The following is a 13,009-nucleotide window of genomic DNA, read 5'->3' as shown; positions in this document are numbered from 1 at the left end:
CCAGGCACAGTATTAGGGTCCCTATCGGGTGCCTCGGCAGGTAGAACTTCCCGTACTGCTTCCTCCCTTTCCTGTTCTGTTCCTATGGTCTGGCCCCTTATATCCTCCCTAGCAGCTTTAAGAATTAATTCTCGCTCATCAACAAAGAGCCATCAAGATTTGCTGACAGTCCTCTCCCAGGTCGGTCAATGTGACTGGAAAATAGATTCAATCAAGCTAGCGAGAGCTCGGGGCTGCTCAGAAAACGACGGATTCTGAGCTTGTCAGTTTTCCAGGTCGCTAGTGGAGAAGGGGACATAAATGTAAGTGGTTCAGTGCCCAGGACCAGGCCCAATAGCCTCCCTCAATGGGAGGACAGGCCTGGTGACCTGGGCCTCACTAAAATAATTAGCAGAGCTGGGTGGGTGCCTCAGCCGTAGATGGGAGGAGGAGGGTCTCCCCAGGGGAGATGGCTCAGAGGAGGATCCACCTGTGGAGTCTGGTTCTGGCCGTGGGACCTGGGGGTAGAGGGATACAGGGGCTTCACCATAGGGAAGGGGCTACGGAAGATGATCCTCCTCAGGGTCTGAAGGGAGGGGTGGAGAGCTTGGAAGACAAGGCTTAGCGTACTTTGATCTGTCGCGCTGATCCTTTCCCTGAGGCTGTCAGTCTAAGAGATCTTCACAGGCTTCTGACCCTACACACCTTCAGAGCCAAGTAGGCGGGTCCCTAGCCAGTTCCTGCCAGTGGTCAATGGTCTATGTAATCAAACTGGTTAGGGTGACCGGGCTTCCTTGCACAATGAGGTGCACTACCTGTATGATGCCTAAATTCAGAGTTCCTCCCGGGGGCCATCCCACCCTGAAAGTGGGCCATTCTGATCTGCAGAGGATCTCTAAGGCATCAGAGCTCATAAAAGGGTCTAGCCCCGGAACAGGAAAAATTCCAGAGCATGTAGTAGAGATCCGTGGGCATGAACTTGGACTGACACCTACCTATGATGACTAAGATGAGTGCTACAAATATACACTTAATTTGGATTACAATCAGGAGCAGGAAGACAAGACATGGAGCACTTCTTCCCCTCACAGCGCAGACAAACAAGGGTAGGGAACTCCCTGAAGGAATCGACTCAGATGCCCACCTGGCCTCTTCTCTCGCGAGGGACTTAGGCTTATCTTAGTTAAGGCTGCCTGAGTAAAATCCGGGTTATGTCCAGTCGTTAAGCTGAGAAACTGCAGATTAGGGCCCACTCAGACTCCGTAGCCATAGCTGTAGAGCCACACACTGGACGAATTAGAGGAGAGCCCCTAATTCCCCTCACTTGCTCACTTCACATGCACACCAAAGTTAAATAGTTTTCCTCCCCATCCCTTGTCCTGACTTGAACCCTCCTGGGACGCACCGTGTCAACTAACAGGTGGTCGAGCCAAAACCTGATTCCAGAGAGCTCAATAACCAACCGGTCTGAATACTTCAGACCAACCAGATTCTCACTAAAGGAGAACTAAACTTGACCCTGCATCCAGGCGCCGAGGGGCGTCTTGCCAACAGACGACGGGTGCCTCTAGGAGTCACCTATCCCAGTGGCTGTCACTCACCTGTTTGCCGAGACTGGTCGTCCACCTTTGTTGTCCCTATACCGGGCCGCCGGAGGAAACCGTGGCCCCATACAATCCACGAAGATATGAAGGATGCTCAGAATTCTGAGTGTGTGGCCACAGTCTTGTCGCCATTCGGAGAACTGCATGGGGTCCACTGAGTCCCCAGTGCCGAAGTCAGCACTGTGCTCCAGAGAGGGTATCTTGCTGGGGCCTCCAAAATGTTACAGCAGATTCAGCAAGAATAAACCACTTGGAGACAGTGAATAAGGAAAGCAAAGGGTTTATTGCCGGTGGCCAGGTCAAGACCAAGTCTCCAAAATGGCGCTGACAACGGATGGGGTTTAGGGCAGGGTTTATATAGGATCTTTTCCTTCGGCGGGAAAACGACCCAGGCAGGAAGTCGGGGTGGGGCAGCTGCAGGTAGCTGTGTACATGACATCTGGCAGCAACAGGGACAAGGGTTACGGCGTTATCTTCAGTCATAGTCGGGTGCTTAGCTGCAGGACAGACAGCTCTGCAAAAAGGCTGGATTCTCTGCAAGAGAAAAGCCTCAAAGAGGCCATTACTTAATGCTAGCAGCAGACATTTGCAAATTTTAACAGGCCTTAGGCAGCGGGGCCCTTAGGGGATGACTGGAATTCCTTACAAAGAATGGCTGAAGCCCCTACACTTCATAAGGCTATTATGTTTTGTATTTGCTCTTGTACTATTTCTAAAGTAATCTTTATTTATGAAGTTAATTTCTGTTATTTTGTTATTTTTGAATCCTATCATCTCATTTTAATTATAATTTTTATTTATGTGTTCTTTCAACTCTATCATTTTGTTAATTTGTTTTAGCTCATTTTAAATCATTAGTTTGTAGTTTAAATCTGTTTTATGGGCATATTTTAAACCTTCCTTTCATTGTCTTTAGGGATATTATAGATGCTGTCCTAGTATCTTTTCCTTATAATGACTTTGACTGCCTCTGTACTTGTTACTCATTTTCATGTAATATTACTTTGCCTGAACTTTTAAAAGGGAGGAATAGTCAGCATAACTTTTCTAGCTTCATGGTTTAAAGCTCCCTTGTGGGCTTTACAAAGTATTCAAAAATATTGCCTCATACTTCCTGAGATTCCTTGGCTTCACTTATTATCTGCACCTTCATTTACCTTTGCCTTCATGTCCCTATGCAAGTCAATTTGGATTCTACTCCCCTGCATTTCCATGTCAATGTGATGACTTTTGCTGTTCCCATTTTCTCAAGCTCATCATATACCCTTGCTTCTATCTGCTTTCTTCCTCACAAATGCTGATATTATGCCTCCTTGTGTTTTTTCTTCTACCCACTTCTATTTTGGAGTTTGTGAGCATAGCTTGTCACTTAGTTTTGTTGTAGATGTTATTTAAGGCTTTTAGTTTTGCTACCCTAATTTATATGTTTGTTTGGGTGGATTTGGGAGATTAAAAAACTACATCACAATCAGCATCATCTCCCGTAATATATTTTTTTAAAATATTGTCCCGTGGCTTATAAGACCCCATTAAGGTAATTTTGCACTATTAAATATAGATTTTTTTCCTTTTACTTTATCAATAACACTTCTGTCAGGTGATCAGAAATTAGCAAATCTCAGTCTTAGGTTCCTTGAAATTCATAAACCTTCTGTACATATCTTTTTCTTTTCTTTCTTTTTTTTTGAATTTTAGAAAAGACTTTATTTATTTTTAGAGAGAGAGGAAGGGAGGGAGAAAGAGAGGGAAAGAAACATTAATGTGTGGTTGCTCTTTATGCGCCCATAACCCAGGCATGTGCCCTGACTGGGAATCAAATCAGCACTCAACCCACTAAGCCACACCAGCCAGGGCTAGTATATTTCTAACTTTTAAATTTATGTCTCTGCTGAAGACCCTAGTACCCTATATACTGGTGCCTTAGACAAGATATGCTACAAGAGCCTGACTGATCCTTCTAAGTTGGACAATGGGAAAGAGATGAAAATTGACATTATCCCTAACCCCCAGGAACACACCTTGACTCTGGTAGACACAGGCATTGGCATGACCAACACTGATCTTGTAAATAACCTGAGAACCATTTCCAAGTATGGTACAAAAGCATTTATGGAGGCTCTCCAGGCTGGTGCAGACATCTCCATAATTGGACAGTTATGCCTATATGGTAGCAGAGAAAGTAGTTGTGATCATAAAGTACAATGATGACAAACAGTATGCCTGGAAGTCTTCTGCTCGGGGTTCTTTATTGTGCAAGCTGACCATAGTGAACTCATTGGGCAGGGTACCAAAGTAATCCTTCACCTCAAAGAAGAACTGACAGAGTACTTAAAGAAGAGGTGGGTCAAAGAAGAGGAGAAGAAGCGCTCACAGTTCATAGGTTATCCCATCACCCTTTATTTGGAGAAGGAACAAGAGAAAGAAATCAGTGATGATGAGCAGAGGAAGAGAAAGGGGAGAAAGAAGAGGATGAAAAAGATAATGAAGAGAAGCCCAAGATTGAAGAAGTGGGCTCAGCTGAGAAGGATGATAGTGCTAAGGATAAGAAAACAAAGAGGATTAAGGAGAAATATATTTATCATGGAGAATTGAACAAGACTAAACTCATTTAGACCATAAATCCTGATGACATCACCCAGGAGGAATATGGAGAATTCTATAAGAGTCTTACCAATGACTGGGAAGACCACTTGGCAGTCAAGTACTTCTCTGTAGAAAATCAGTTGGAATTCAGGGCATTGCTATTCATTCCCCATTGGGTTCCCTTTCATGTCTTTGATAACAAGAAGAAGAACAACATCAAACTGTATGTCCACTGTGTGTTCATCATGGACAGCTGTGATGAGTTGATACCAAAGTACCTCTACTTCATCCATAGCGTGGTTGACGTTGAGGACCTGCCCCTGAACATCTCCCGAGAAATGTTCCAGCAGAGAAAAATCTTGAAGGTCATTTGGAAAAACATTGTTAAGAAGTGCCTTAATCTCTTCTCTGAGCTAGCAGAAGACAAGGAGAACTGTAAGAAATTCTATAAGGCATTCTCTTGAAACCTAAAGCTTGGAATCCATGAGGACCTGGCTAATCAGTGACACCTTTCTGACCTTCTGCGCTATCACACCTCCAAGACTGGAAATGAAATGACTTCTCTTTCAGAATATGTCTCTCACATGAAGGAGACCCAGAAGTCCATCTATTATATCACTGGTAAGAGCAAAGAGCAAGTTGCCAACTCTGCTTTTGTGGAGTGAGTGAGGAAGCGGGACTTTGAGATAGTATATATGATGGAGCCTATCAATGAGTACTGTGTATAGCAGCTCAAGGAGTTTGATGGGAAGAGCTTGGTCTCAGTTACCAAGGAGGGCCTGGAGCTAGCTGAGAATGAAAAGGAGAAGAAAATGGAAGAGAGCAAGGACAAGTTTGAGAACCTCTGCAAACTCAGGCAAGAGATCTTGGATAAGAAGGAGATGACAGTCTCCTACAGGTTTGTGTCTTGCCCTGCTGTATTGTGACTAGCACCTATGGTTGGACAGCTAATATGGAGTGTATCATGAAAGCCCAGGCACTTCATGATAACTCTATGATGGGTTACGTGATGGCCAAAAAACACCTGGAGATCAACCCCAACCACCCCTGCTGTAGTACTTTGTGGTCGAGGGCATGCAAGTAATTCCAGCAGACAGAATGGGATGGATGGAGGGCTGCTGCACGCTCAGGCAGGTCAGCACTGAGCAGAGCAAGCACCTTCCTTTTATTGAAATCTGAGGGTGGCAATTACAGGATACACATCCTATAGCTAAAGGAGAAAACAGGATACCCGGGTTCAAACATTAACTACTTAGGTACAAAACAGAACTGTAAGTCCTTAAGGCTAAGTTCCAAACAAGATGATAGGACAAGGGAGTAATGGAATACTCAGCAAAGTCTCTTTTTTCTCAGGATACCATGGCTCAGTGGCCTGAAACAGCTTGCAAGCGGCTGCCGGTGTTAGCAAGTCCAGCTTGCTTAACTGAGTCACAGGACACCTGGACAGGGGGACATAAAGCCCCTACCCAGAGACTTGATTTTCACCAACACACCCCATTGCGGAGACTCTACAGCAGAAGGCAGAGGCAGACAAAAATGACAAGGCTTTCAAGGGCCTTGTAGTGTAGCTGTTTGAAATTGCACTGCTCTCTTCTGGCTTCTCACTTGAGGATCCCCAGACCCACTCCATCCACCTATATCACATGATCAAGGTAGGCCTAAGCATTGATGAAGATGAAGTGACAGCAGAAGAACTGAGTGCTGCTGTTCCTCATGAGATTGCCCAACCCAACCCTTCAAGAGTGATGGGGATGCCTCTTGTATGGAAGAAGTCGATTAGAACCTTGTGTCTGTCCTCTGTGTAGAGTCTTCATGGCTCCCCTAGCAGCCCTGAGTGGCCCTAGCCCACCTGGTTTCTTCTGTTGTTTAGTGGATTTTTTCTCGCCTGTCTTTGCCTAAGACAGGTTGCAAGGGCCTCAAGCCTTTCCTTCTCATATTTGACATCGGGTTTGAATGTTGTTGTGTATTGCGTTTTTTTACTTTGTTCTGAAATTAAAGTATGCAAAAAAAGAAAGAAAGAAAGAATGAGTACTTAAATACTATATTTTGAGAAAACTTTCCCAAAGAGAAAAAATGACTTAAAGTTATATATTGAAAGTGTACACTGTACATCTAAGAATATCAATTCTGAACAGCCAACTCCAAGATATAATCTAGTAAAACTACTAATCATGTAAGAAAAAGATATATTGAGTACCTAGGAAAAAAATCATGTCTAAGGTTTACCTCATAGTAATTTGGAGTTGGAGACAGGGGATGAGAGGATAATCGAAACAAGATTGACCATGAACTAATAATTGTTGAAGCTGGATAAGAACTAAGAGTTCACTATCCTATTCTGTATGCTTTGATGTATGTTTAAGGTTTTTCATGAAGCATGAATGAATTACTGCTATCCATAACAGGGAATGACTATCACAAATATTGGACTGAACAAAGAAACAAAAGAAGCCAGACACTAAAGTGAGCATACAGTGTAATCCCATTTATATTAAGTTAAAATAGGCAAAGAAAATTTATGATTTTAGAAGTCAGGATAGTGGTTATCCTTGGTTGAACAATAACGTGAGTGAGGAGCTTCTGCTGTGCTAGAAATACCCTTATTAGGTATTGGTTCCATAGGTGTGTTTACTTCATTAAAATTCACCAAACTGTATACTTATTACTTAGTCTTTTTCTGCATGAATGCTGTACTTCTTTTTAAAAAGACTTCATTTACTTACTTTCAGAGAGAAAAGGGGGGAAGGAGAAAGAGAGGGAGAGAAACATCAATGTGAGAGAGAAACATCAACTGGCTGCCTCTTGCATATCCCCAATGTCCCTGGCATGGGTGTCTGTGGGACAACACCCAATCCACTGAGCCATACCAGTCATTTCTGATTTGCAAAATAAAAGTAAAAATAAATAACTAAATAACAATTATATCTTGTATATTCTAAAAAACGTATTTCTACACCCCATTTCAGTGGATATGCCAGGAAGAGTTTTACTACTGAAGATGTACCAAACACTTCGTTAAAAAGAAAAGAGCACATACCCAAAATCTAGATACTGAAAGGAAGTAAAGTTAACCAATAACTTTAGCCTCCTGAATAAGTATTTCACCAAAGTACAATATCCAACAAACAGGCAAAGTAATTGCTTCATATGCCTATATATTCATACATATGCTACTCAACACTGAAACGCCTCAAACAGTGATAACTCCACAGAGCCTACTTTTATATATCAATAATCCTGCAGCAGTTTGACTTACCATATTTGAACAACATGACTAACTAGAGTATGCATACACATACTGTACAATATATGTAACCTTGTTCTTCAAGGCATTGAAGATAAGTCCTATAAATTGCTGATAAACACACTCTTTCTTGTCCTGTTATGAAAGAAGATAGACATGCTCTTTTATTAATACAACATAAAATCTGACAAGATAAAAAGAATTTTTATTTTTAAAAAGTTGGATAAGGTAAAAAAATGTTTAATAACCCAGTGATTAGACATTGTCATAAGAGGAAAATTTATAGCATTTCAGGTCTATCTCAAGAAACAAAGGGGTACCTATAAGACTGTCAGCTGATATCTCAAAAGAAATTTTGCAGGCAATAAGGAACTGGCAAGAAATATTCAAAGTGATAAGAGGCAAGGACCTACAACAAAGATTACTCTATCAGCAAAGTTATCATTTAGAATGAAAGGACAGATAAAGTGCTTCCCAGACAAGGTAAAGCTGAAAGAGTTCATTATCACCAAGCCATTATTATATGATATGTTAAAAGGACTTATTTAAGATAAATAAGATCAAAACTATGAACATTAAAATGACAACAAAACAAAACTATCAACAATAGAAGTTAAAAAACAAAAACAAAAGCAAACTTTGCAGACAACCAGAGTAGGAACAGAATCATAGGCAGGAGGAGCATGTGGATGGGTGTCAGCTGGGAGAGGGAAAGGAGGATAAAGAGAGAAATGGTGCAGAAATTAAGAAGCATAGTAGGAGGGTACAGAATAGACATGGGGATGTAGAGAAGAGCTTATATGTATGAGCCATGGACATAGAAAAAAAAAAAAGAAAAAAGAAAAAGGACCCAGATAAAATCAGAAATGAAAGAGAAGAAGTAACAACTAACACCAAAGAAGTACAAAGGATTGTAAGAAAATATTACAAGCAACTATATATCAACAAATTGGACAATCTGGGTGAAATGAATAAATTCCCAGAAGCATACAACCTTCCATTCAGTCAGGATAAATCAGAGAATCTGAATAGACAGATTAGAACTAGTGAAATTGAAACAGTAATAAAAAAACTCCCAACAAACAAAAGTCCTAGAGTGGATGGCTTCACAGGTAAATTTTACCAAATGTTCAGAGAAGAACTAACACCTCTCCTTCTCAAACCATTCCAAAAAAAATTCAAGAGTAGGAAAGACTGCCAAGCTCGTTTTATGAGGCCAGCATCACCCTAATTCCAAAACCAGAAAAAGACACTACAAAGAAAGAAAATTATATGCCAATATCTCTGATGAACATAGATGCTAAAATCCTCAACAAAATATTAGCAAACTGAATACAGCAATACATTAAAAAATAATACTCAGTGATCAAGTGAGATTTATTCAAGGATGCAAGGTTTATACAATATCCACAATCAATAAATGTGATACAACACATAAACAAAATGGAAGATAAAAACAACATGATCATCCCTGGCTGGTGTGGCTCAGTACCATCCTGCAAACCAAAAGGTGGCCGATTAGATTCCCAGTTGGAGCACATGCTTGGGTTGCAGGCCAGGTCCCTAGTTGGGGGCATGAGAGAGGCAACCAATTGGTGTTTCTCTCACACACCAATGTTTCCCTCTCTTTCTCCCTCCCTTTCATTCACTCTAAAAAATAAGTAAAATATTTTAAAAACCAACATGATATTATCAGAAGATGCAGAAAAAGCGCTTGATAAAATCCAGTACCCATTTATGATAAAAACTGTCAGCAAAGTGCAAATAGAGGGAACATACCTCAACATAATGAAGGACAAACCCACAGCCAACATGATACTCAGTGAGCAAAAGCTTCCAGCGTAGCCCTGACCTGAGTGCCTCAGTTGGTTGGGTGTTGTCCTGCAAAGCAAAAGGTCACCTGTTCAATTCCTGGTCAAGGAACATGCCTGGGTTGCAGGTTTGGTACATGGTCAGGGCACATACAAGAGGCAACCAATGAATGTTTCTCTTTCACATCAATGTTTTTCTGCTCTCTTTCTTCCTCCCTTACCTTCTCTCTAAAAATAAATAAGTAAAATCTTAAAAACTAAAAACTACAAGCATTCTCTTTAAGATCATGAATAAAACAAAAATGTCAGCTTTCACCAGTCTTATTCAACAAAGTAATGGAAGTCCTAGCCACAGCAATCAGACATGAAGAAGAAATAAAAGCTATCCAAATGTGCAGATGACATGACAGTGTATATAAGAAACCCTAATGATACTACCAAAAAACTACTAGAACTGATAAATGAATTTAGTAAAGTAGCAGAATACAAAATTAATATCCATAAATAAGTTGCATTTTTATGTGCCAATACTGAACTATCAGAAAGGGAAATTAAGAAAACAATCCCAGCCCTGGCTGGTGTGGCTCAGTTGATTTAGTGCCGGCCTGTGAACTGAAAGGTCACTGGTTTGATTCCCAGTCAGGGTACATGCCTGGGTTGCAGGCCAGGTCCCCAGTTGGGAGCATGCAAGAGGCAACCGATTGCTGTTTCTCTCGCACATCACTGTCTCCCTCTCTCTTTCTCCCTCTCAAAAGTAAATAAAATCTTTAAAAAAGATAAAACACTTTCGGCCAGGATAGAGGCCTAGACAGACACACTGCACCTCCCTCCATAACTAAGAAAAAATACAACTACCTCAAAACTAAGAACAACCAGAAGTTACAGAAAATCAAGCTGCGTGGAAGTCCAAGAAACAAAAACATAAAGAAGAAATACTCATCAGGACAGGTAGAAGGGGCAAAGACTGGGCAGAGAGGACGCAGTGTGGTGGTAGCAGCAGCAGGCAGCGGAAAGCACAGTAACACGTTTTAAAGTCAGAAGGGACACCTGAATAATGTTTCCAGCACCAGACCAGACCATGCAGCTCACGGTCCCAGCATCAGGGACAATAAAGCCTCATTGCTTCTGACTGTGCAAACCAGTCGGGGTTGGGGCGGAGGCAGAAACTGCCAATCTCTCAGCAGAGTTTGCTTGTTTAAAGGGCCCCCACAGTCCTAGAACATCTGCAGACCCACCAACCATGAGAACAACAGCCACGGCAACAGGTAGAAGGCGCCAGTCCCCTGCGGAAGTGGGAGAAGTGCCTGGAAAAGGCATGAGTGCTGAGCATGTGACATTGTTCCCTCTCAGACCCCTTCCCCAAATACAGAGCCACAACGTGGTGAAACAGGTTGCCCTGTACTGATAAATACCTAAGGCTCTATCCCTTACAACATAACAGGTGCGATAGCTCTACCTAAGGCATAGAGACAAACAAATACAGGAGCCTTTAAAGATGAGGAGACAGAGAAGTATGGCACAAAAGGGGAATGGATCAAGGTTCCAGTGGGAGAACTAATCGATGAGGAGATAGCCAACCTCACAGATGAGGAGATAGTCAACCTAACAGACGTAGAGTTCAAAATACTGCTGATAAAGATGCTCACAGGCTTGGCAGATATGCTTAAGTATGGCAAACGCATAGGGGAGAAGTGAAGGCTATGCTAAATGAAACGAAGGAAAATTCACACAAAACCAATGGTGAAGGGAAGAAAACCAGAGTTCAAATAAGTGATTTGGAACATACGGAAGAAAAAAAGAGTCAACCAGTACAGAATGAGGAAACAAGAATTGAAAAAAACGAAGAGAGGCTTAGGAATCTCTGGGACAATTTTAAACATGCCAACATTCGAATTATAGGGGTGCCAGAAAGGAGAAGAGGAAGAGCAAAAAATTGAAAGCTTATGTGAGAAAATAATGAAGGAAAACTTCCCAAATTTGATGAAAGAAATAGACATACAAGTTCAGAAAGCACAGAGAATACCAAACAAGCTAGACCCAAAAAGGACCACACCGAGATACATCATAATTAAATTGCCAAAGCTTCGAGATAAAGAGAGAATGTTAAAGGCAGCAAGAGAAAAGCAGAGAGTTACTTACAAAGGGGTGTCTATAAGACTCTCAGATGATTTTTCAAAAGAAACTTTGCAGGCAAGAAGGGGCTGGCAAGAAGTATCCAAGGTGATGAAAAGCGAGGACTTACAACCAAGATTATTCCATCCAGCAAAGCTATCATTTAGAATGGAAGGGCAGGTAAAGTGCTTTCCAGACAAGGTGAAGCTAAAGGAGTTCATCATCACCAAGCCATTATTTTTAAAAAATATGTTTTATTGATTATGCTGTTACCGTTGTCCCAATTTTTTTCCTCTGCTCCCCTCCACCCAGTGACCCCCCCTTCCTCCAGTTGTTCCCCCCTCCTTAGTCCATGCCCATTGGTTGTGTATATAGTTCTTCTCAACATCTTCCTCTCTACCCCACTCCCTCCTACTATGCTTCTTAATTCCTGCATCATCACCCTCCTTTTCCCCTCTTACCCCTCCCCACTGACCTCCCTGCAAAATGTTCCCCATACCACTAATTCTTTTTCCACTCTTGTTGCCTACTTAGTTTGCCTTTGTTTCGATTCCCTAGCTTCTGTTGTTGGTTGTTGTGATACAGTTTTCATTTTAATGTTCATAGTTTTAATCCTCCTCTTCTAAACAAGTCACTTTAACATCCCATATAACAGTGGTTTGGATCTAATGAACTCCTTCCGTTTTACTTTGTCCTGGAAGCACTTTCTCTGCCCTTCTATTCTGAATTACAGTTTCACTGGATAGAGCAATCGTGGCTGTAGGTTTTTGATTTTCATTACTTTGGATATTTCTTGCCAGTCTCTTCTTGTCTGCAGAGTCTCCTTTGAGAAATCAGCTGATAGTCTAATTGGGACCCCTTTGTACGTAATTCTTTTCTTCTCTCTTGCTGCTTTTAAGATTCTCTCTTTACCTTTAATTTTTGACATTTTGATTATAATGTGTCTTGGTGTGGTTCTCCCTGGGTCCAGTTTTTTTGGAACTCTCTGTGCTTCCTGGACCTATAAGTCTATTTCCTTCCCCAAGTTAGGGAAGTTCTGCTTCATTATTTTTTTTACATAAATTTTTCCATTTTTAGTTCTTCTTCTTCACCTTCTGGCAACCCTATAATTCGGACGTTCGTTTACTTATAGCTGTTCCAGAGGTTTCTGAGCCTCTCCTCATATTCGTCACTTTTTGTTTCCACTTTCTGCGCTGGTTGACTGTTTGTTCCTTCCCTATGTTCTGATCTGTTGATTTGATCCCTGGTTTTCCTTCCCTCATCACTTGTCTCATATATGTTTTCATTCATTTCAGCATGACTAGCATTCATTCCTTCCCCATCTTGTTCAATATCTTTTGTTAATTCTGTAAGCTGCGTTATCACTATAGCTCTGAACTGAGCCTCAGAGAGATTATCTATTTGTTCGTCGGTTAATTCACGTATTTGCTTTTTGGTCAGCTGCATGATTGGTATTTCAATCATGATTTCTGCCACCCTGACCGTTTTTGTTTATCTTTTCTTCTTGGGCAAGGCTGTCACACTCCCTGCGCTATAGGGGGTGGAGCCCCGTGCGCTGGTCACTAGTGGGCGACCCTTCTCACCACACTGTGGCACTTTGTGTGGGGGCGGGGATCCAAGATGGATTCCTGCCGTTACTCTACACTGAGAGACTGGGAGCCTCCTCCTCCATCCCC

At 41.8% G+C, this 13,009-nt stretch overlaps 1 pseudogene; it reads left to right on the top strand.

Moving 5' to 3' along the window:
• Window positions 1–780: 780 nt before the first annotated feature.
• Window positions 781–5,946, top strand: LOC149996242 (heat shock protein HSP 90-beta-like; annotated as a pseudogene).
• The last annotated feature ends 7,063 nt before the right edge of the window (window positions 5,947–13,009 follow it).

This window comes from Furipterus horrens, unplaced genomic scaffold (genome assembly GCF_987537825.1).
Source record: "Furipterus horrens unplaced genomic scaffold, mFurHor1.1.pri manual_scaffold_12, whole genome shotgun sequence".
NCBI classification, from domain to species: Eukaryota; Metazoa; Chordata; class Mammalia; order Chiroptera; family Furipteridae; genus Furipterus; species Furipterus horrens.
This window is presented reverse-complemented; position numbering and strand designations above follow the sequence as displayed.